The 23541-nt window shown below is 43.2% G+C and overlaps 1 long non-coding RNA gene across 1 annotated transcript in view; it reads left to right on the forward strand.

The window, feature by feature from the left end:
* The window catches only part of LOC113601478 (uncharacterized), a 113782-nt gene that overhangs the window by 33425 nt on the left and 56816 nt on the right, over positions 1-23541 (forward strand). Inside the window, exons 5-7 of the long non-coding RNA XR_003422802.2 lie at positions 3743-3799; positions 4561-4614; positions 5293-5358. This is a non-coding gene — a long non-coding RNA (uncharacterized LOC113601478). The remainder of the gene's footprint in view (positions 1-3742; positions 3800-4560; positions 4615-5292; positions 5359-23541) is intronic.

Consider the following 23541-nt stretch of genomic DNA (forward strand, 5'->3'; position numbering starts at 1 on the left):
TTGCCTTTTCCAGTATGTCCCATAGATGATCACACAGTGCGCAGCCTTTTCAGACGGCTTCTTGCCCTCAGTCATGTGGGTCCACACTTCCTCCAGGTCTCTTCCTGGCTCGATGGCTTGTTTGTTTTTAGTGCTGAATAATATTCTGCCATCTAGATGGACCACAGTTTATTACTCATTCACCTACTGAAGGACATCTTGGTTGCTTCTTAGTTTTGGCGATGAGCTGCTATAAACATCTACGTACAGGTTTTCATGTGGACGTAAATTTTCAGCTCCTTTGGCTTAACACTAAGCGTGATTGCTGGATCATATGGTCAGAGTATATCGTTTTGCAAGAAACTGCCAAACTGTCTCCCAAAGTGGCTGCACCATTTTGTGTTCCCACCGCCGTGAACAGCGTTTCCTGCTTCCTCACCAGCGTGTGGTGGGGTCAGTGCTTTGGAGTCTGTCCATTCTAACAGGTCTTAGCTATGTTCTAAAAAGTCTACTCTCCTAGCTGGTTGGAGAAGGGAAGAAGCTCATTAATAGGCTGTCACTGTGGGATGTAGCGGGGACTGAAGTCTCGGTGGTCTAAGTGACATCTGTGAAGATGGAGCAAAGCAGACGAATTTTCCGAGCTTTTTTAGAGCAGAAAGGAACTCTGTGATGTGCATTCACGTGTCAACAGAAGACTGTGGGCGTAGCTCCTGGTTTCCTTAGTTGTGCCCATGAGCAGATAGAGATGGCCACTACTCGGAGAAAACCGGGAGAGGAACAGCTTACTGGGGGAGTCCAACATTCACCCTGTGATGTGTTAAGACAGAGTGGTTCACAAGACACTCGAGACAGAGATACCATGTGAGCGGTTGGGTGGGTGTAGTCATGCTGGAGATGCATACTTGGAAGTGCTCAGCTGATATTTATTGAAGTTACCCTGGGATGGTGGTCCCCTGCCCTGGTCGGAGCTTTGGAAAAACCGTCATGCCCAGGTTGATGACTGACCCACAGAATCTTGTCGTGGGCTGGACGGCCCAGGCCCAGCCATGTCTTTGAAGCCCCCTGACTGATTCTCATGAGCCAGCCAACATTGATAACCACAGAACCGAATGCTGGGAACTGATGTTTAGAGGTCAGGGAGAAAGGAGGTGCCGACAAGAGGCTACGGGGTGGCTGCAGAGAGAAGGGAGCTGAGAAGAATGTGCTGTCAGGAGCCAACGCAGGGAGTGTGTGATAAAGCTCCCGGGGTGGCGGGTGGCTGCGGCACTGCCTCTGATCTCCAACCAACGCTGGTGGGGCTTTGTCCAAAGTTTTAGGAGATCAAATACTTAATTCTTTTCAAGTGTTCTCAGACAGCTCAAGTAGAGATATACAGGGAGACTGTGGCTAGAAAGATATTTTGTGGGTAAGGTATCAGGATAAGGAGAGTCAGTTGACCTTAAGCAATTTTCTTGGCTAAGTGTTTTCATAATACTTTCATCCCCCGAGGGATAGCTTTTCTAAGAAAACAATAATTCTGGATTATACTGAGGTAGGGTGCCTCCGCCTGGGCGGTGCCTACTCCCACAACCCCAGTGCTGGCTCTCCAGTTTCTGATTCTGTGGTTAACCAAGGCTCCTGTGTCCTTAGTCTTTATTCAAACAGACAGTGATGCAACTCTGTGCCTTAGACTATTACGTTAGAGTTATATCATCAGTTCCCCCGCACACCTGATTTACAGATTCAGAACAACCTTAATTAAAATGCTACCAAGAGGTTTTTTTGTAGAAACTGGCAAACCGATTCCCAAATTTACATGGAAATGCAAAACACTAAGAGCCAATGTGATCTTGAGAAGATCTGGAGGATCTTAGTTTGTTGGACATCAAGACTAATCCTAAATCGGGGTGCCTGGATGGCTCAGTCAGTTAAGCATCTAGCTTTGACTAAGGTCATCATCTCATGGTTCGTGAGTTTAAGCCCAGCGTCGGACTCTGTGCTGACAGCTCAGAGCCTGGACACTACTTTGGATTCTGTCTCCCTCTCTCTCTGTCTCTCTCTCAAAAATAAACATTTAAAAAAATAATAAAAGATTAATCCTAAATCAATAGGGATTACTGGGGTCTAAGTAGGACAGTGTCCTGTTGATTCGAACATAAACAAATAGACCAATGGACCCAGGATGGGGAGACCACACGTGGGTATGAAACACACAGTGTCCGAGAGGATGGCTCTGCAAAGCAATGAGTAAGGACAGCTCACTACATCCCACAAAAATAAATTCCAAGTGAATTGTATATATAAATATAAAAAGCAAGACAATCAACACTATAGAAGATACCATAAGGGAATATCCTCAGACCTTGAGGTAGGTAAACGTTCTTAAACAGGACACAAAATGTATCAACCATAAAGGAAAAGATTGATAAATTGCACAATAGTAAACCTCTGTTTATGAAGAGATGTCATTAAACAAGTAAAAAAAAAGCAAGTCGCAGAGGGATAGAAGATATTTCCAATAAATATAACTGGCTAAAGAAAACCCTATCCAGAATAACAAATTCCTACAAATAAAAAAAAAAGGACACACAAACCAATTTTTTAAATGGGCAAAAGACATGAACAGGGGTTTAATGAAAGAAGATACATAATTAGTCAATAAATATGTGAATACTGTCCAGCTTTATTAGTCATTGGGGAAATATACATTATTAGAACTACTGTGTGATATCACTTCACATTTACCAGAATGGCCAAAATTAAGGCCTAGGGCAACATGTGTTGGCAAAGATGTGGAGCAGTTGGAATGTTTACATGTTGCTGATGAGGTAAAAATTGGTGCCTTGACTTTGGAGAACTGGCTGGTGTTCCCTCTGCTACAGTTGGCCCTTCAATTCCGTTCCTCTCTGTGTTTATATGCAACACAGCTGTGGACATGTGGTAACCAAAACCCATCACCAGAATGTTCACAGCAGCACTGTTCGTCATAGCCCATAAACAACCCTCTGATGTCCATCAAGGATAAAATATAATTGTCCTCCACTCAAAACAATTGAATACAGGAGTATAAGTAAATGAAATGCTGCTTCAGACAATGTATAAATGAACCTTAAAACAAAAGCCACACACAAAGAGTGCCCATTCTATTCCATTGATATGATGTTCAAAAACTGGGAAAAGTGGCCTTGATCGTGGAGGTCAGGATGCTGGTTACCTGTGGGGAGGGCCAGGAGCCTGGGGTGAATCTCGAGTGTTTCATCTGGGTAGGAGCACCCAAGAGTGTTCACTTTGTGAAACTGAACAAACCATATTCTTATGATCTTGTATTGTCCTGTGTGTAATATTTTGACCTTTTAAAATTAGTTTTAAAATCCATAATCCTCTTCTGGTGTTACCTCCCTGACATTATGCCCAGATAACTGTGATGGAAATGTTGGGTGCTCCTAAACTATTGAGTTACAAGTTTGTAGGCATTTTCTTAATTTACTTTCCTATGTGGTATTTTACATACCCTAGATTTAGATTTTGTGAATTTAAATCTCAGGAGAAATCTTATTTCCAAGCTTGTGTGAAGTGCCTTCAACTCCCATATGGACAACAATGATTTTGTAAGGGATTTAGATTTAGACATTTGATAAAACTGAGTTTATTATGAATCTTCATTTTGGAAAATATAGTCAATGCAGACCCTTTATTATTAGGACTTTCTCCAGCTGAAAATGTGTTCAAGATGTTAAAATTAAGTGAGGGAATTACATTGGTGACATTTCTTCTCCTTTTTCAGTTAAATGCCCTGCAAGATCTTCATCCGTTACCCAAGATAATTTTGGAATATAGGCGGGTAAGTTACCTTTCTACGGAAGTGAGTTGGTGATGGAGGGGACAGAGGGCCCTGTGTCTGATAAGAGAAACCCAAAGTCACAGAAGTGGCCCTGGCAGAGCTCTGCAAGGAGCAGGGCTTGTTTGAGCCCGGCTGTGCCCGCACAGGCCTGGCCGAGCCCACGGCCAGCCTGCTGGAAGAAGAGCGTGCAGACAGGAAGGGGACGTGTGTTGTCCTCAGGGGGTTTCCTGGTGGACTGGACTCTGCCAGTGTGGGGTGTGGGAGGCTCTCTCCAGGGCCTGGCACGGTTCACAGCAGTCTGAGCACCTTGGCCGCCTTGTTCACTGATGCGCCCCCTTCCTCCTCAGCTGCCTGCACGTCCCCTGCCCTGTATTCTCTGGTGTGCGTGACCCACATCCGTAACTTTGGCCACCGCAGTCTGTCATTCATTTGGTCACAGCACCAAAGGGAAGGAACTATTGGAAGAGAACTAAGGGTACCATAAGGGACGCGGGAGGGTGGGTACTCAGAACGCTCCACTTATGTCTGCGACATTTCTGTGAAAAGAATGATTCCGGAAAAGGAGTAGGGTGTCGTCTTCCTCTGTGGGTCACTGTCCTTTAATTCTGGTACCACATCAGGCCTCTGCAGGGTCTCCCGGAGTCACGAGTGCCGACACACGAGCGGCACATGCGCAGCACCCTGGGAAACACTGCTCTGATGCTCGGTCCTATTCGGGTACTTCAGCGAGAACATGATTACTTTTGTCTTTTGTGACCCAGGTTCACAAGACCAAGTCAGCCTTCGTGGATGGATTACCAGCTCGCATGAAAAAGGTAACTGAAGCTGAAAGGGATACTGTGATTAGGAATACGGTTTCCGCATGGGTTCGGACACACACAGACTCCTTGAAATTTTAGTTAGCAATAAATAACCAAATATTCTTGAACTGTGAACCATGGTTTTGTTATCACTCAGGTCTCTTTATCGCCCAAGTTGACATGCCTTCAGCTCACGAGCCGCATTTATGCGGAAGCTGTAGGGCTGACCACCATGTTCCCACCGGACACTGCACCTCTGTCCTGGGCTCACTTCGGGGAGACACTGTTGTTCTCGTTCACCCTGAGCAGCCCGCGGGCGGAGGCGCTCTGTGATGGTCCAAGGCTGCTCAGCAAGTGTCAGCCCCCGTCTGGGCCCCACGACCCTCCTTGATCCACACTGAGTCCCCGTGGTACATGGCTCTCCTCTCCCCGTGCACAGGGCTTTCAGGGACACAGAGACCCACATGTCCTGGTGCAGTTTCTGCAAGGGTTAGGGGGAACCTCCTGTTTGTCCACAGTTTGCTGACATCAAGGGCCCGTTCCGAGTTGGAGGTTTGGGGCCAGTGGCCTGTGGACTCCTGGAGGAGAGCAGTGAGTGTTGTGTGCTGTAGGCAGACAGACTGAAGGGTCAGTGTGTTCTTGACTTCACGTGGTATTGTCAGAGCTGAAACTGATTCTTCTTGACTGATAAAGGGCTCCATTTCCTGTACGTGGAATCAGACAGGAACTGTGACTGGAAGACTTTCAGCGAGGCGCTCAGTAAGTGAGCTTTCCTTCTTAGACACCAGTCTCCGTGCCTCGGAGCTGAGTTTGTGCCTATACGAGTGTTTGCCTGTGTACTTTCCCTTTCTAACAGGGGATCTGGTGTCGATAGATGTGTGTTACTCTCTTTATTCACTCAGCTGATACTTAGCACCTACTATGTTTTGGGAACACATGGTCCCCACTGTCACGAAGTGTTGAGTCAGTGAGGAGTCCTTTCCATCCAGAGAGCCATGCGTGTGGGTGCTGAGGGCAAAAGGACACCTGGTTCCCACTGCCCCCTTCCTTGTTTTCAGATTTATATGGGATGGTGGCTTCTCATGTCCAGAAATGTGTTGAAAGATCTGATGCTCTGATGACCTCCTCCATTTCTTTGTTGTTGTTGAAGACTGTCTCTGATGAAAAAGCTATAAATGCCCTTGAATTTATGATGGAGCTTTAATAACACTCAAAGCAGTTAGCTTTTTAAATGGCTTTATATTTTTGAATTAAAGATGATTTATTACTAATTTGTCATTGCAGAACAGTTCCTAAAGTACAGAAATGTAAAAAACAAAAACAAAAAACTAATTAAAGTCACCTATTACTCCACCATACACAATGAATGGTGCTTAACATTTTGGTGTCTATCCTTACTGACTTTTTGCTAAATAGACATGTTTATAAAATACTCTTTTTCTACCAAAATAAAACCACACTGTTCTTTTATACTTTTTAATTTTATTTCCGATGTCTTGATATCATACACTAACACTGACCTGAATCTATATTTAGATTTAAACACCTGAATTATTTAGATATATGAATTAAATACATTAATTATTTAAATGTGCATTATAAAATATATATACATCTAAATGTATGGTCGTGATAAAGCCATTCAAATAGTGGACATTTCAGCACTTCCCTTTCCCCTCATGACATGCATGCAGCGCTCACGGCGGGTGGCCATACGGGGCTGGGCGGGCTCACACCCCAGAGGAGCTGAGGCCCGGCTCAGGACCCTCTGCTCGCTGGGCTTCACACCCACCTAGGAGGGTCTTTCTTTGGACCCTCCACTTTAGAGACCTCTGCTGTGGTCTTTGCCCGGCCGACACTAGAGTCTCCTCTGAGAGCAGGTGCCCGCCGCACCCTTTCTCTTCGCTGCCGCTGCTGATCCAAGAGTGATTGAGGAATTGTACTGGGAAAGCGCGCTGCTTACGGGGGTCGTTGGCTTTGCCTGCACAAGCTTGTAAGTTCCGATTTTCTATTACATTTGCAGATTAATCTGTTTCAGTGCTCCATTCTCTTCCAGAAATCTCCAGTGTCTCTGGTTTGTGGGCAGCACTCCACCCAGGTTTTCCGTGACGCTCTTGTTTTACTTATTTGCTTTCCGTTATTTCAACTGAATTTTTGGAAAGAGCAGTTATCAACGTAGTGTGTGCATTAGGCCACTACCTTTGACTGGAATCCACATTGCCATTGTAGCAGCCGCTTGGCGCTCCCCTTCCTGGCTGTCCCCGGTGCCGGGTCAGACTGTTTTCAGTTGTAATTACTTCATACAGAGATGCCACGAGCACACTTGCATCTATGTTTTGGGTACATTTTTCTGATGATTTTCCATCTCATACGTTCCTAGAGATGGAACCCCTGAGTCCAAGTACATGCTCATTTTTAGGGCTTTACTTTGCTAAGTTGTCCTCTGGAAAACGTTGTTTTACGTTCCCATCAAACAACAGGTGAAATGCTTGGTCTCCTACATCCTTGCCAACACAAGGAGTTTCATTATGGTTACTATTTCCTGACTTGATTTTTGGATTCCTAGTCCTTTAACATGTAAGTGAGGCTGATGATCTAAAGTGATTATTCTTCTCTGAATTGTCTGTTCACACCATTTGCCCATGTGTCTGGAGGTTGTATATTTTCCTAGAGGTATAGAAATTTTCGTTATAGAATAAAAATCAAACCTTTTTAAAATGCTGAGTTATTTTTCTCCATTTTCTTTTGCCCTTTATTTCTTTTTAAATATATACTGTTTGCCATACTTAAAATGGCTTTTTAGTGTGCAAACAATATATTGATAATTCTAAAGAATTCAAACAAATGAAAATACAAATAATGAAGTAAACGTCACCCGAAGCTCCACAGCCCCGCCAGCCACCATCGGCATTTGGTATTTATGTCTTCAGGCCCACAGGCACACATATTTACACATACGGGGTTACATCAGATTACATCGTCTGGCTGTGTTTGTCATAGGCACTCCCTCGCCACACCCAAGCCCAGCACTGCCTCCGTCCTTATGCCCATAGTAGCCTGTGCTAGCAACCTAGCTGGTGCACATCCTTATTTCCCTCTAGACTTCTAGTAAAATCTCATACAGACTCATGTGTAGCTATACACGTATGTGCAGAGGCATGCAGTGACTCTGTCATTGCTTATTTCACAGAATTAGAATTCCCTTTTTGCTACCTCTTGATTTTCTCCCAGCAGTAGCTGGTGGAAGCCCAGCAGGTCATCTGACAAAGTCCTGCTTCACTGTGGCTAGTATGCGTCCTGCCGCTGCTGTGCTGGTGGACATGCGCCTCGCGTCCCATTCTCGCCTTCTAGAAGTAAAGCTGCAGTTAGCATTGTGCACACACGTCCTGGTGTGTTGCTACTTGTATTCTTGTGGGGTAGATCATCAGGTATAGAATTACTGGATCAAAGGATATTACATTTTTATTTTTTTTAGTGTTGGTTTATTTATTTTGAGAGAGAGAGAGACAGAGAAGCAGGGGGAAGAGGCAGAGAGAGGGAGACAGAGAATCCCAACCAGGATCTTCTGTGGTGACTCTTCTCTGTACTGAAGGGTCCTCTTAGAAGGGCTTTCGTCAGCTGCACGGTTATTTAAAGACTCACCTGTTTTCTTATGGAACCTCTGTGCTTTCCTTTTTTCCACATATAGATCTGAACCCAGCTGTGTATTATTTAACCAGACACCATGTCACCTACATGATGGTGCCCCAAAATGGCGAGAGCTTGAATTACATTCTTTGGTTTAAAGTGCACAGAGTACACTTAATATTTTTTACAAATCAGATTCAGGTGCCCAGCTGGCTCAGTCGGTGGAGCATGTGACTCTTGATCTCAGGGATGTGAGTTTGAACCCCATGTTGGGTATAGAGATTACGTAAAGGTAAAATCTTGGGGGAAAAAAAGAGTAATAAATCAGATTATAACTATTTTTTACCATTTCCAGAGAGTGAGTTTCTCACCACACACAGCTCCTGTGAGAGAGTCCTTGTTACCAACTGCCTGCTGAAATGCCTCACCACCCATTTTATGTTCTGCTTCATGTTATTTCTGATAATAGGAGAATGTAAAATGTTTTTGTCTTTCCCATGCCTTAACGTTTCGTGAAGCATTATAGGTTATGGTTTATTTAAGAACTGTTTGAGAAGGGTTGATTGAATTGATTACCGTCAGTATCAGTAATATATATGATAAATATGTTAGAACTTTTTTGTAATAGCTGCTTTGAAGTCCTTGTCAGGTAATGCCAACATCTGCATCATCTTGTTATTGGTGTGTTTTGATGGTCTTTTCACACGTGATCTGAGATTTTCCTGCTTCTTCACGTCCGGTAATTTTTGGTTGTATCCCAGACATTTTCAAGGCTGTCTGATGAGTCTTGGTCTTGTTTAGAAATCCCATTGAAAGGTTCATATTTTTGTTTCGCAGGCATTCACCCTGGGCAGGTTCAGGTTGAGAGTTGTGACCTGCTTTCCATGAGCTGTGATATCAGTGTGTGTTCAGTTTCCAAGACCTTTGCAGTGCTATTCACATAGTCCTGATAACGGCCATCCAGGGGCCAGCCTGGGGATCAAGCCATGGTTTATCTGTTGGTTCAGTTCTCAAAGTCTTTGATATACTGTTGAGGATGATATCTACACGTGTGCAGCTTGAGGCTGAACCCAGTGGTTTATAAGTAATGCTATGGTGTCCTTTTCCCACAGTCCTCCTTCTCTGCGGTCTCCCTAGTTAATTTCTGGTTCTTTGGCACTCCCTTCAGCCAAAACTGGAGGCTTCTCTAATCTTATTCTGCTGCTCACTTCATGCCACCGGCCCTATGACTGGGACCAAGAAGAAGAAATGATGACTTTACTGCCTATTGGGTAGGGCTTCAAATTCTGGTCTGCTTCTCCAGTCTGCCTGCAGCTATTAATTTATCAAACCTTCAAATTCCTGCCCTATGCATCCTGTCCAAGCTCTGCAGCTGTATTCAGTAGCAGTGTGCTTACGGTATCTTACCAGGAATAGACCTCCATCTTTTAATAGCTTTACTTAGGTGTAGTTGGTGTACAACAAATTTCACATATTACAAACAGTTTGATAAGTTTTGATGTATGTATATGGCCGTGAAAGCACCATCACGATCAACACATCCAATGACCATATCCATGACCCCCAAAAGTACCCTCCTGTCCCTTTGTAATTTCCCCTCCTCCCATCCCGACCTTCACCCATGTCCTCAGGCAACTGCTGGCTTGCTTTTTGTTACTATAGATTAGTTTGCGTTTTCTGGACATTTATATAAGTGGAGTCACATGGTCTATATTCTTTTTCGTCTGGTGGCTTCTTTCACTCTGCGTTATTTTGAGATCAGCCATGTTATTCTGTATTTCAGTAGCTCATCCCTTTTCCTTGCTGAGTAGTATTTCATCGAATTTGAGCACTAGTTTGTACATTCACCTGTTGATCAAGATTTGAGCTGTTTCCAGTTTTAAGTTCTTATCTAGTTTGGGTTATTACTATGCACACTCGTGTATAGTCCTTGTGTGGACATAGAGTTTCTTTTCTCTTGGAGGGGTGGAACAGCTGGGTCATATGGTAGGTGTCTGATTTACTTTGTAAGAAATTGCCTGCCAGAATGTTTTCCAAAGTGGTGGCACCATTTCCCATTCCCACCAGTCATGTGAGAGTTCTGTTTCCTTCATGTCCCTCCAGGACTCGGCACGGTCAGTCTGCTTGATTTCAGCCATTCTCAAATGGTGGTGTGTCAATGTGATTTTAATCACCTGGCCCTAATGATTGGATGTTAACCAGTCTCCCATGTGTTTATTTGGCATTTATTTTTCTTGTTCAAGAAGCATCTAGTGAAATCCTCTGCATGTCTTTTAGGGATTGTGACTTTCTTATCATTGAGTTTTGAAGGTTCTTTATATATTCCAGATATGAGGCCATTCTCAGATACATACTTTGCAAATTATTTTCAGTCTGTGCTTTGTCTTTTCATTCTTTGGACACTGTCTTTTGAAGAACAGAAGTTTTACATTTTAACAAACTCTGATTTTTCAGTGTATTTTTGTATGGATCATGTGTTCACCGTTGCATCTCATAAATCTTTGCCTAAACCAAGATCAAGATTTTACCCCATTTCCTTCTAGAAGTTTTAGTTTCTGGTTTCACATTTAGATATGTGACTCATTTGGTGTCATGCGAATAAGAAATGCATTTGCATTTCTTATAGTTGGGTCAGCTGTTGATGAACCGTTTCAGCACTTGTAGGTCTGAAAATGCCTTTACTTCACCTTTGTTTTTGAAAGTATGTGTGTGGGGGGTATAAAGTTCTCAGCTGAAAATTGTTTCTTTCAGTGTTTTGAAGATGTTCCTTTACTCTCTTCTCACATTGTTTCTAAGAAATGTGTGTCATCACTGTCTTTGTTTCTCTACACATAATGTGCCTTGTTTTGTGGTTGTGTTTAGCTTTTTCTCTTAATCACTAGTTTTGAGAGATTTAATTATGGTGTACCTTGGTGTAACTGTTTCATGTTTCTCTGGGATTCAGTTGAGTTTCTTGGATCTGTGGATTTATAGTGTTTTTTTAAATTTTTTTAATGTTTATTTATTTTTGAAAGAGAAAGACAGAGTGTGAGCAAGGAAGGGGCAGAGAGAGAGGGAAACACAGAATCAGAAGCAGGCTCCAGGCTTCGAGCTGTCAGCACAGAGCCCAACGCGGGGCTCGAACCCAAGAACCGTGAGATCATGACCTGAGTGGAAGTTGAGTGCTTAACCAACTGAACCACCCAGGCGCCCCTATAGTGTTTTTTTTAATCAAATTGGAATATCATTGGTATTACATACTCACATACTTTTTATGTCCCTTCTCTTCTTTTTTTGAAACTCCAGATGTAATTACATATCTTAGATCACTTGAATTTGCCCCACAGCTCACTGAAACTCATTTTTCTTCTTCTTTTTTTTAAATTTTTTTCCTGTTTAAATTTGGGAAGTTTCTTTTACTGTGTCCTGTAATTCACTAATCTTTTCTTTTGTCATGCCAAATATGTTGTTAATCTCAATGAGTATATTTTTTATACTAAACATCATAGTTTTCATTTCTAGAAATTCAGTTTGGATATTTTTTATGCCATCCATATCTCTGCTTGGTTTTTTCAATATATTGGAAAATATATTTTTTATATTTTATATATTTTTAATGTCCTTGTCTATAATTTCAACATCTGTGTCCATTAAATGTTAGTTTCAATGGATGATTATTCTCATTATGAGTTCATTTTTTCTGCTTTTTTTGTATGCCTGGTAATCTTTGCCTAGATTTTTCATTGTTGGGTGATGGACCTTTTTGTATTCTTGTAAATATTCCTGAGCTTTGTTGTGGACGAGTTAAGCTACCTGGAAAAAGTTTGATCCTTTCTGGTCTTGCTTTTATGATTTGTTAGGCATCTAGCAGCTAATCATTCCCCAGTCCTGAGGAAGGACATTCCTGAGTATCCTACCTATTTGCCCATGAATTCTGAGTTTTCTGAGAAAGGCTCGTGGAGGCAGGAGCTATTCTGGCCCTGTGCTGTTGTCTACTCCCTCTGCATGACATTTCCTAGCCTTTGGTAGTTTCGTCACATGTACACAGTGATCAGTTCTCTGCTGAATATTCAGCTCTCTCCTGGGTCAGGAAAGGCATGACTTTATGGATTGTGTTTCTCAGCTTTCTTGTTAGGTGGGAGCACTTTCTTTACAACTGTGTGCATCCTTAGTGGAAGGACAAGCCCCATCTGGTAACTTTCATCCACCTCAAACCCTCATTCTTGTGCTCTCTTGGCACTGAGCAGTTCGCTCCTCAGGCCTTGCTTTACCGGAACCTCAGTCTCGTGTTCTCCCGGACAGTCCTTGCACTTGTCGTCATGCTCATTAGGGGATTTCGGTGCTTCTGTTTACCCCGTTAGATGGTCGGTTCCATGGCAACAGGAGCTTTTTCTGCCTCTTTTGCTGCCATGCCCCACGCCCGGCTCCGTACCTGGAATGTGGTGGATACCAAGTACTTGCTGAGTGGACCACTGGGGGTGTGACCCAGTCTTGAGCTGTCTCCCAGCATCTAGCTATGTGTGTCGGGATCATCATCAGGATTGCCACATGCTAACAGGGTAGGCCGGCCTCTTCCCCACACTGCGCTGTTGTGCTCTCCGCCCTGGCCATGGGCCGGTCAGGCGGCATTTTGTCTTAATTCTCGCCTTCCTTTGCCTCCGCTGCTCTAGGGTTTTGTGTGTCTCTCTTGGACCTATCGTGTTTTTTACAAAGGCCTCCCCCTGGGAAGGTGCTGAGGACCTTTGTCCTTACTGCACTTGGCAGGAGCCACATCTTAGCATTTCTCCATCTTCCCAGGCCTCCTATCAGTTGTGGCTTCAGACGTCCCTTCTAACATTTCTGTGCCGACAAGGCCAGTTTTTGTCAGCGTCCTCATTTCACTGCTATGCCACCCGTGTACTGGCTCAGAATTTATCAGCCTTTTGTAATTCAAACTATCTGACCTCATACGTTGTATTTTTGTGAATTCTTTTGTACCCTGAGTCCTCCGTCTTCTTCCAGGTCAGCTGTTAAAAGTTGTTTGAACTTATGGTTTTAAAATGTCTTGTTTGGAAATGTTAGAACCAGGGGTCATTTAGCTCTGGTCCCTTTGTCAGTCTTTCCCCCTTAGTTTCTTTATTTTTCTCACTGTGTGCCCGATACTGTGTTAGCATGCTTGTGCTAGCTTTTTCGTATGGAACCGAGTTGGAGACAGATTAAGCTTTTGTTGTGTTATGGTTAATGCTTTAAATAATTTGTGATTCCTTGACCCCTCTTGCTTTCCCTTGCCTTCAGGCTACTTTTACCTCTGTTTAGACCCCTTTTCTGCCCCTCGGTCCCTGAACACGTCTTCCTCCAGCCCGACCTTCTTTGCCTGGTCACTGCCTGCTCCTCTGGCTGCAGCTCAGGGGACATGTCATCACGAAGCCTTCTTTGACACCCTCCCACTCCCGAAGCTCAGTTAGATGCCCCTTTCCCTATGAAAAAGGTGCGGAGCCAATATAAGGAACATCTTGTGTGTCCGTCGTTCAGCCTAAGAGCTTAAATGTTACTGGGAACGTTTAAAGCTCCTGCCTGCCCTTTTCTCAAGTCCATTTCCTTTTCTACCCCAAAGTTAGTGTTTTTTCCGTCCAGTGTAACGTCTGCACGGCACACACACGCATACACACACACTTATATAATAGATGTATGTATACGTACATGTATGTGTCTGTGTGTAAGTATCCTTAAATAATATAAGCTTTATATAAATGGTATTGTATTATACTTACATAGCTTGCTGTTTCCATTCAACACATTTTTGAGATCTATCCACACTGGCAGAAGTAGCACCTGTCCATTTACCTTGGCTACTATATAGTATTTCTCATATAAGTGTACTGGATCACTTTTCTGCAGTTAGAAACAATGCTAAAAAAAAAAAAAAAAAAAAAAGCAGTGCTGTGATGCATGTTCTGAACACGTGCAAAGATTTCTCCCGCACCTCAGTCCTGTTGCCTGGCCGCAGGGGTGCTGGCTGCCGCTCTCCTGACATCACCAAGCCCTCTCGGGTGGGGCGGGGGGTGAGCCCACACCCTCACCTGCAGCCTGGGAGAGTGCTCGCTGCTCCACGGTGCCCACTGCTCCTGGTGCTCCCACACATCTTACTCTCCACCAGGCTGATGTGTGTGAATTGGTATCTGATTATGGTTTAATATTTGGGTTTCTTTTTGGTTTCTTCAGTGACTTGCCTGTTTACCTCTTTTGCCCATTTTCAATGGAGTGGTTTGTCTTTTCTTACTAATTTGTAAATTTTCTATATATATTACAGATACTGGTGTTTTGTTCACTTACATAAGTATCTTCTCTCAGTGTGTGTTTGGTGTTTTATGTTGTAGTCAACGAATTTGATTCACAGGTATTTTCTGTGTTAGTGTCATTAACTTTGTAGTCTCTTCTTTATCATTTTACGCTTTGTGTCTTGTTTAAGGAAACTTTTTCTACATGGAGATCCTAACGATACTCTAATTCTCTGAATAGTATTAGGGTTTTGCTTTTTCATGTTGGGTCTGCAACACCCCTGGAATCTTGTGGTTATGTTGGTGTTAGGTAGAGATCGATTACTCTCCATCTGGGAAACTGCTGGTTACAACTGTTGTTACTATAAACTGTTGGAATAACTTTTGGTAATTTGCAGTGCCTTTTTCATACAGGAATTTTGACAGATGTGTGGATCTGCTTCTGGGCTCTCAGTTCTGTGCCCTTGGTCTGTTTGTCTATTCTCACGTCTTAATTGAAGGTAGTTTCATTAGAGATGTGCGTTCCCAGATATTCTCAGCTTAAGCTGTAGTATCACTCATTCTCTTGCTATGGTGATTGCCTTCCTTCTACTGTATGCTCTTTGAGATGTTTCAACATTTTATCCCCGAAATGAGCTCAGTGTCCACCAGATGATGGGTGGTCACTAAATGTCTTTGAAGTAATGAATAAGATTGGGCACTGAAATCTTAGTCATTGAGCGCTAAATATAGCCCATGTGTTATTGGGGGAAGAACATTTTAAGTACAAATATGTAGCATTAGTTCTTACAACTTGTATTCATTAGGTAAACGAATCTCGAATACTTTATATATTATGTAAATATTAATTACGTGGAGGTTGTGTTTGAAAAACTAGTAATTTTCATAATACTGTAGAATTTTGATGAATATAATAAACGAATTCTTCTAGTCAAGAGAGTCTTCTTAAGAATATTTTTAATAGTGAATATAGGCACGCCTGGGTGGCTAGGTCGGTTGAGCATCTGACTTGATTTCGGCTCATGTCACGATCTCACGGTTTGTGGGTTTGAGCCCCGAGTCAAGCTCTGCGCTGACAGTGTGGAGCCTGCTTGGGATTCTCTCTCTCTTTCTGCCCCTCCCCTGCTCGTGCATGCTCTCTCTCTCAAAATAAATAAACATTAAAACATGTTTATTGGAAAAAGAATATTTTTAATAGTAACTATATATTTTATATAGGAGATCCTTTTTATAATTTTTTGAAAACTATTATTTTTTCAAAAGAATATATTTAAAATATCTGATACTTTGAAAAAAGATACTAAGTTCCCTGTGGGCAATTTATCACCACCTGAAGCTCCTAGATGTGAGTGGCAACTCAAGTTTGAAGGACATCTGGGTTGTTTCCAGTTTGGGGCTATTATAAATAAAGCTGCCATAAACATTAATGTATAGATTTTTGTGTGAGCTGAAGTCTCCCTTTCTCTGGGATAAGTGCCTAGGAATGCAATAGCTGAATTCTGTGTGCTAATATGTTTTTTATTGAGGTAAAAGCGTCATACAACGTTCTATCAGTTTCAGGTGTACGACATAATAATTCGGTTTTTGTACGCCCTACGAAGTGATCCGCGGAGGGAGTCTGATCACCTCCCGTCACCATATGCTTGACCCCCTTTACCCACTTTATCCCCTCCCCGGCGTCCTCCCCACTGATAATCACCAGTCTGTTCTCTGTATCTGTGAGTTTTATTTTGTTTTGGTTTGTTTGCTCATTTGTTTTGTTCTTTAGATTCCACATAGAAGTGAAATCATGCAGTATTTGTCTTCCCCTGACTTATTTCACTTACCATAATACCCTCAGGGTCCATCCATGTGGTCACAAATGGCAGGATTTCCTTCTCTTTGTGGCTCAGTAATGCTCCACTGTGTGCACACACCACATCTTTATCCACTCATCCATCAGTGGACACTTAGGCTGCTTCCGTATCTTGGCTGCTGTAAATAATGCTGCAGTGAACGTAGGGCTGTGTGTGTCTTTTCAGATTCATGATTTTGTTTTCTTCAAGCAAACACCCAGTAGTGCAATTGCTGGGTCGTAGGGTGGTTCTATTTTTACCTTTTTGAGGAACCTCCATACTGCTTTCCTGAGTGGCTGCACCAGTTTGCATTCCCACCAGCAGTGCACAAGGGTTCCTTTTTCCTCCACATCGTTGCCCACACACCTTATTTCTTGTCTTTTTTTTATTTTAGACATTCTGACAGGTGAGGTGATGACTCATTGTGGTTCTGATTTGCATTTCCCTGATGACAGGGGTGTTGAGCATCTTTTCATGGGTCTGTTGGCCACCTGTGTGTCTTCTTTGGGAAAATGTCTATTCAGGGCTTCTGCCCATTTTTAATCAGATTGTTTGGTGTTTTATATTGAGTTGTTTGAGTTCTTTATTTATTTTGGATATTAACCCCTCATAGGATATATGATTTATAATTTCTTTCCCATTCAGTAGGTTGCCTTTTTTTTTTTTCCGTGCAGAAGCTTTTTAGTTTGATGTGTTCCCACTTATTTATTTTTGCTTTTGGAGTCAGATCAATGTTAAGACTGATGTCAAGGAGCTTACTGCCTGTCTTTTCTTTGAGGAGTTTTATGGTTTTTGGGTCTTACATTCAAGTCTTTAATCCATTTTGAGTTAATTTTTTTGCACAATGTAAGATACTGGTTTATATTCATTCTTTTGCATGTATCTTTCCTAACACCATTTGTTGAAGAGACTGTCTTCTCCCCATAGGATATTCTTGCCTCTTTTGTTGTAAATTAATTGACCATATAATCATGGGTTTATTTCTGGGCTTTCTGTTCTTTCCTGTTGGTCTATGTGTAATGCCAATATGTGCTAATATTTTTAAAGGATTTTTATGTGTATATTCATGAGAAATACAGATCTGTTTTTATGTGGTTTGGATATCAGAATAATACTAGTTTCATGAAGTAGGAAATGTTCCTTCTTCTTGCATTTTCTGGAAGATATTATGTGGAATTTGTGTTAATTCTTCTTCAAATACGGATGTGTGGCTGTGGCTCAGTAGAGCATGTGATTCTTGATCTCAGGGTTGAAGTTTGAACTCCACATTGGGAGTGGAGTTCAAAATCTAAAGAAACAAAATCTTTTGAACAAAATCTAAAGAAAAATTATTCTCTAAATATTTGGTAGAATTTGCTAATAAAATCACTTGGGTCTGGAGTTTTCTTTTGGAGAGTTAAAATTATGAGTTCAATTTTCCCAATATTTACAGGGTTATTGATATTATCTTGTTTCATACTGGGTAAATTTTAGTTGGTTGTATTTTTTTTTAATTGGTCATGCATACATTTGCTGATAGCATTCCCTTATCCTTTAAATGTCTGCAGTAGTGGCCCCTTTTTGGTCTAGATAGAGCTTTGTCAGCATTATTGATATTTTCAGTGAACCAGCTATTTGTTTCATTGGCTTTTCTCTGTTTTCAGTTTTATTGATTTCTGTTCTTTATTCTTTCCTTTCTTCTGCTTAATTTGGGTTTATTTTGCTTTTCTTTTGCTAGGCTCTTGAGATGTAATTTTAGATTACTGCTTTAAGACTTTATCTTTTTTCTCATGTATATATCTTTTGTGCTATAAAATTTCCCTCTCCCCCACTGTTCTAACTGTATCCCACAAATTTTGATATGTTGTATTTTGTCAAAGAAAAACTCAGCAGAGTTAAACAGGCAAGGAAGAGCTTATTATTGCAATGGTGGTGGCGGGGGGGGGGGGGCGGGGGGGGCGGTGCCTGGGTGTCTCAGCTGTAAAGCGTCCAACTTCAGCTCAGGTCATGATCTCGCGGTTTGTGAGTTCAAGCCCCGTGTCGGGCTCTGTGCTGACAGCTCAGAGCCTGGAGCCTGCTTCAGATTCTGTCTCCCCTCTCTCTGCCCATCCCATGCTCATGCTCTGTCTGTCTCTGTCTCTTGATAATAAATAAATGTTAAAAAAAAAAAAAGATTATTGCAATAGGGGAGGGAGCTTGAACTCAACTCCAAATAGAGCAAGAGCACCTGGGGATTTACAGCCAGTGGGGATGTGGATGGGGTCAGTGGGTAAAAAAATACTAAGAGGAACTTGGCCAGGTATGAAGGGTGGGAAGATTCATGCTAAGTTACTTGCTAAACTCAGCCACAGTGTTTTTCTGTGGTATTTGACTGGAGTAGCATGGATATTATCTAAAAGTTTTCTGTCAGGGCGCCTGGGTGGCTCAGTCGGTTAAGCGTCAGACTCTTGATTTTGGCTCAGGTCGTGATCTCACAACCGTGAGCCCTGTGTCTGACTCTGTGCTGGGCCCCTGCCCTGCTTAAGAGTCTCTCTCCTTCTCCCTCTGCCCCTCCTGCTCATACTCGCACACTCTCTCACTGTCTCTCAAAAAAAAAAAAAAAAGTCTGTCTTGCTGGGCGATGCCCTTCCTGTCTGTTGGCTGGAGAAGGCAGGCCACTCCCCTCCTGTGCCACCTTGTAGAAGGAGGGGCAGCAACAGAGGGACAGTGCTTACTGAGTGCTTTTCCCCAAGTGTCTACGCTGGATGATTAAAATATCGTAATCCACGTATTCATTCAAATATGTGCAGTGGCAAACAACAGAAAATCAAACTCAAACTGATCTAAACTATCAGGATATTTCTCAGCGTACCTGCCTTGAAGTCCAAGGAAGGGCTCGCTAGCTTCAGGCAGTGTTGATCTGGCAGCCCAAATTACACAGGCAGGTCCAGCTTCTGTCCCCCATTTCCCAACTTCTCTTCCTCAGCATCCCAGCAGGTCTTGGTGATACCTGCTTCATTTCCCCCCAGTGGGGATGACCAGTGTCTCTCCATTGAAAGCAGGAGGAAGCATCTTTCACAGATCCCTTAGCAAGCATCTCCTTGCGTCTCTCTGAAGCCCAAGCCATCCTTATTAAACTAGTCATGGTGGCCACAAGATGGCCTCTGTTGGCTGGCTTAAAAGGAGGGGGCCTTAATGAGAATCTGAGTGTCATTTTCTAAGGAAAAAGAAAAGAGAATACTCGTGGCCCAAATAGCCAGTATCTCCACAAGTGACAAGATTATGGGTTTTTGTTTGTTTGTTTGTTTTTAGCTATCAGCACAAGTAACAATTACAGATTTTAAACCTACCACATGAGATAAGTTTATTTTAACCAATGTCCCTTTGCATTAACTAACAAAAAGGTAAGGACTGTTTATTTCTTATCTTTTTGTTCTGACAGGAAATGTTCTATTCTGTCTTCCAGCGTACTGGCCATTCTTAGGTTGTTACTCGGTAAAGACTCTTAGGAAATCTGTCTTCCGGCTCAGACTGCACCACCCAATGAAAAGTCTTGCTTTCCTGGGGCACCTGGGTGGCTCAGTTGGTTAAGCATCTGACTTCAGCTCAGGTCATGATCTCAAGGTTCGTGAGTTTGAACCCTGTATCTGTCTCTGTGCTGACAGCTCAGAGCCTGGAGCCTGGAGCCTGCTTTGGTTCTCTGTCTCCCTTTCTGTCTGCCCCTCCCCTGCTCACTCGCATGCGCTCTCTCGCTCTCTCTCTCTCTCTCTCTCTCTCTGTGTCAAAAATAAACATTAAAAAAAAGTATTGCTTTCCCGATACAACATTTAAGCCCTGTTTCATCATTACCTACATAAATATTAAAGTAGCTAATTTGAAATAATTCTATTCAAGGTCTTCATACTGTTGGCATGTGATTTTTCTGCTCTCCTGATGAATATCTCTCCCACATAATATCATTTAACTATCAAAATATTTATTAGCAAGATTTTCATAAGTCACATAATTATTGCTAACTCTGCACACTTTTTGAAACCCAAATGAGAATTTTTTTTATGTCTATAGTTTGTTGTTTTAGGGATTAAATATTTCCCCATTTCTATTGACGTAAAAGGAGCAGTCCCCTCATTCTCCGTGGATCACTGCACGGTGGGAAATGGAGCATTCTGGTACTTTCTGTGCAGCTCCTTTTTTGGGGACATCAGCAATTAGAGTAAACTAAGGGCAGGTACCACTGTATGCAAAACATGACACTTCTTTTTTTACTGTTTTGTTTTGTTTGTTTGTTTGTTTTTCAACGTTTATTTATTTTGGGGACAGAGAGAGACAGAGCATGAACGGGGGAGGGGCAGAGAGAGAGGGAGACACAGAATCGGAAACAGGCTCCAGGCTCTGAGCCATCAGCCCAGAGCCTGACGCGGGGCTCAAACTCACGGACCGCGAGATCGTGACCTGGCTGAAGTCGGACGCTTAACCGACTGTGCCACCCAGGCGCCCCTTGTTTTGTTTTTTTGGAGAGAGAGAGAGCAAGCAGGGGAGGGGCAGAGAGAGAAGGAGAGAGAATCCCAACCAGGCTCCATGCTGTCAGCACAGAGCCCAACGCAGGGCTCAAACCCACCAACCATGAGATCGTGACCTGAACCGAAGTCAAGAGTCAGACACTTCACCAACTGAGCCACCCAGGCACCCCCCCCACCCCCCGCCCTTTTTTTTTTTTCACTTTTTAGTTAAGTTTCAATTAGTTAATATGCAGTGCAATATTGGTTTCAGGAATAGAATTTAGTGACTTATCAGTTACATCCAACACCAGGTGCTCATACAAGTGCCCTCCTTAGTACCCATCACCCATCTAGCCCACTCCCACCCATCTTCCCTCCATCAACCCTCAGTTTGTTCTCTATCATTAAGAGTCTCTGGGACTTCTGGGTGGCTCAGTCGGTTGAGCATGCGACTCTTGATTTCAGGTCAGGTCATGATCCCAGGGTTGTGGGACTGAGCCCCATGTCAGGCTCTCTGTGCTGAGCATGGAGCCTGCTTAAGATTCTGTCTCTCTCCTTCTGCCCCTCCCCTGCTCGCACAGTCTCTCTCTTTTTCTCTAAGATAGAAAGAATCTCCTGTGGTCTGTTTCCCTCTCTCCTCTTTGTTTTCCCCCTTCCCTTATGGGCATCTGTTTTCTTTCTTAAATTCCACAGATGAGTGAAGTCGTGGTATTTGTCTTTCTCTGATTAACCTCCTTCACTTAGCATGATACCCTCTATCTCCATCTACATCCCTGCAGAGGGCAAGATTTTCTTCTTTTTGTTGGCTGAGTAATATTCCATTGTATACATATACCACACCTTCTTTATCCATACCTCAGTTGATGGACATTTGGGCTCTTTCCATAGTTTGGCTGTTGCTGATAGCACTGCCATAGCCATCAGAGTGCACGGCCCCTTCAAATCTGTATTTTTGTATCCTTTGGGTAAATATCCAATAGTGCAATTGCGATTACTAGATCTTAGGGTAGCTCTGTTTTTAACTTTTTGAGGACCCTCCACACTGTTCTCCAGAGTGGCTGCACCAGTTTACATTTCCACCAATTGTGCACGAGGGTTCCCCTTTCTCCACATCCTCACCAACATCTGTTGTTTCCTGGGCTGTTCATTTTAGCCATTCTGACAGGTGTGAGGTGGTATCTCATTGTGGTTCTAATTTGTATTTCCCTGATTCTGAGTGATGTTGAGCATATTTTCATGTGTCTGTTAACCATCTGGATGTCTTCTTTGGAAAAGTGTCAATTCATGTCTTCTGCCCACTTCTTAACTGGGTTATTTGGTTTTGGGGGGTGTTGAGTTTGATGAGTTCTTTATAGATTTTGGAATCTATCTCTTTATCAGAAATGTCATTTGCAAAAATCTTCTCCTATTGCTAGGCTGCCTTTAACTTTTGTTGATTGTTTCCTTCACTATGCAGAACAAACAACCCTAAAATTTGTATGGAACCACAAAAGACCCCAAATAGAGAAAGCAGTTCTCAAAAAGAAATACAAAACCGGATGTATCATGATTCCAGACTTCAAGCTGTATTACAAAGCTGTATCATCAAGGCAGTATGGTACTGGCACAAAAACAGACACATAGATCAAGGGAACATAATAGAAAACTCAGAAATGAACCCATCACCATATGGCCAACTAATCTTTGACAAAGCAGGAGAGAATATCCAATGGAAAAAAGACAGTCTCTTCAGCAAATGGTTTGGGAAAACTGGACAGTGAGATGCAGAAGAATGAACCTGGACCATTTTCTCACACCCGACACACAAAAATAAACGCAAACCCAAAATGGATGAAAGGCCATAAACTTATCACAGTCCTAGAGGAGAACACAGGCAGCAACCTCTTTGACCTCAGCCACAGCAGCTTGTTACCAGATAGGCTGACAGGGGCAAAGGAAACAGAAGCAAGCATGACTATTAGGACCTCATCGGGGTGTTTTTATTTTATTCGATTTGATCCTTCAAAGTGCTTTGTGACCTCCTAAGGAATCACGACCCACAGCTAAATGGGCCACCAGGGTCAGATAGCAGGCAGGGAGGGCACCTGCTGGGCGTCTCCACTCTACCCACACTGCCCGACTCACTCTGCCTTCCTCCTGGCTTGCATGGCCCTCCTGTGTTCGGCTCCCTCTCCTGTCTGTTGCATCTGCCACCTGGAGGCTTACTCCCCTTCCTCTCTCCCTGCAGCTGGGGTGCTCCTCCTCCTGTTCTGAGCCCCCTTCAGCTCCCACCCACGTGCTCGCGGTCCTCAAACCTCCCCTCAATTCAGCTTCCCTTCAGGCCTCTCAAGAGAAAAGCCACAGTGATTTCATCCTTTTATGCCAAATCCGGCTCAGTTCTCCTGGCCACTGAGATGGGAGCCCTGCCTTTTCTAGCGGCTCACCAAGGCCTGTGGGGTCTGCCTCCCGGGCCTCGCTGTCCACTGCCCTTCTCATCCTGCTCGTCTCCGCTGTCTTTGGCCGCCCTCTCCCTTCCACTCTTCTGCCTAGCACCTGGAGAGCCCCGTGGGCCAGCCACCTTCTCTACGGCTGGCCTAGTGTCCAGCGCTCCTGGTGTTCTGGCCCCTGCCCCACTCTCCAACCCCATTTTCTCCCACTCCCCGTCCATCTGTCTGTTTGTTCGTTCATTCATTGATTCATTCATTCATTCAACAGATGTTTATTGAGCACTTCTTGTGTGCCGGGCTGTTCAAGATGCCTGTGCTGAATGCATCACAACCTCTACCCGCGTGGAGGCTGGAGGCCAGA

Source organism: Acinonyx jubatus, chromosome B1 (assembly GCF_027475565.1).
Source record: "Acinonyx jubatus isolate Ajub_Pintada_27869175 chromosome B1, VMU_Ajub_asm_v1.0, whole genome shotgun sequence".
Lineage (NCBI taxonomy): Eukaryota > Metazoa > Chordata > Mammalia > Carnivora > Felidae > Acinonyx > Acinonyx jubatus.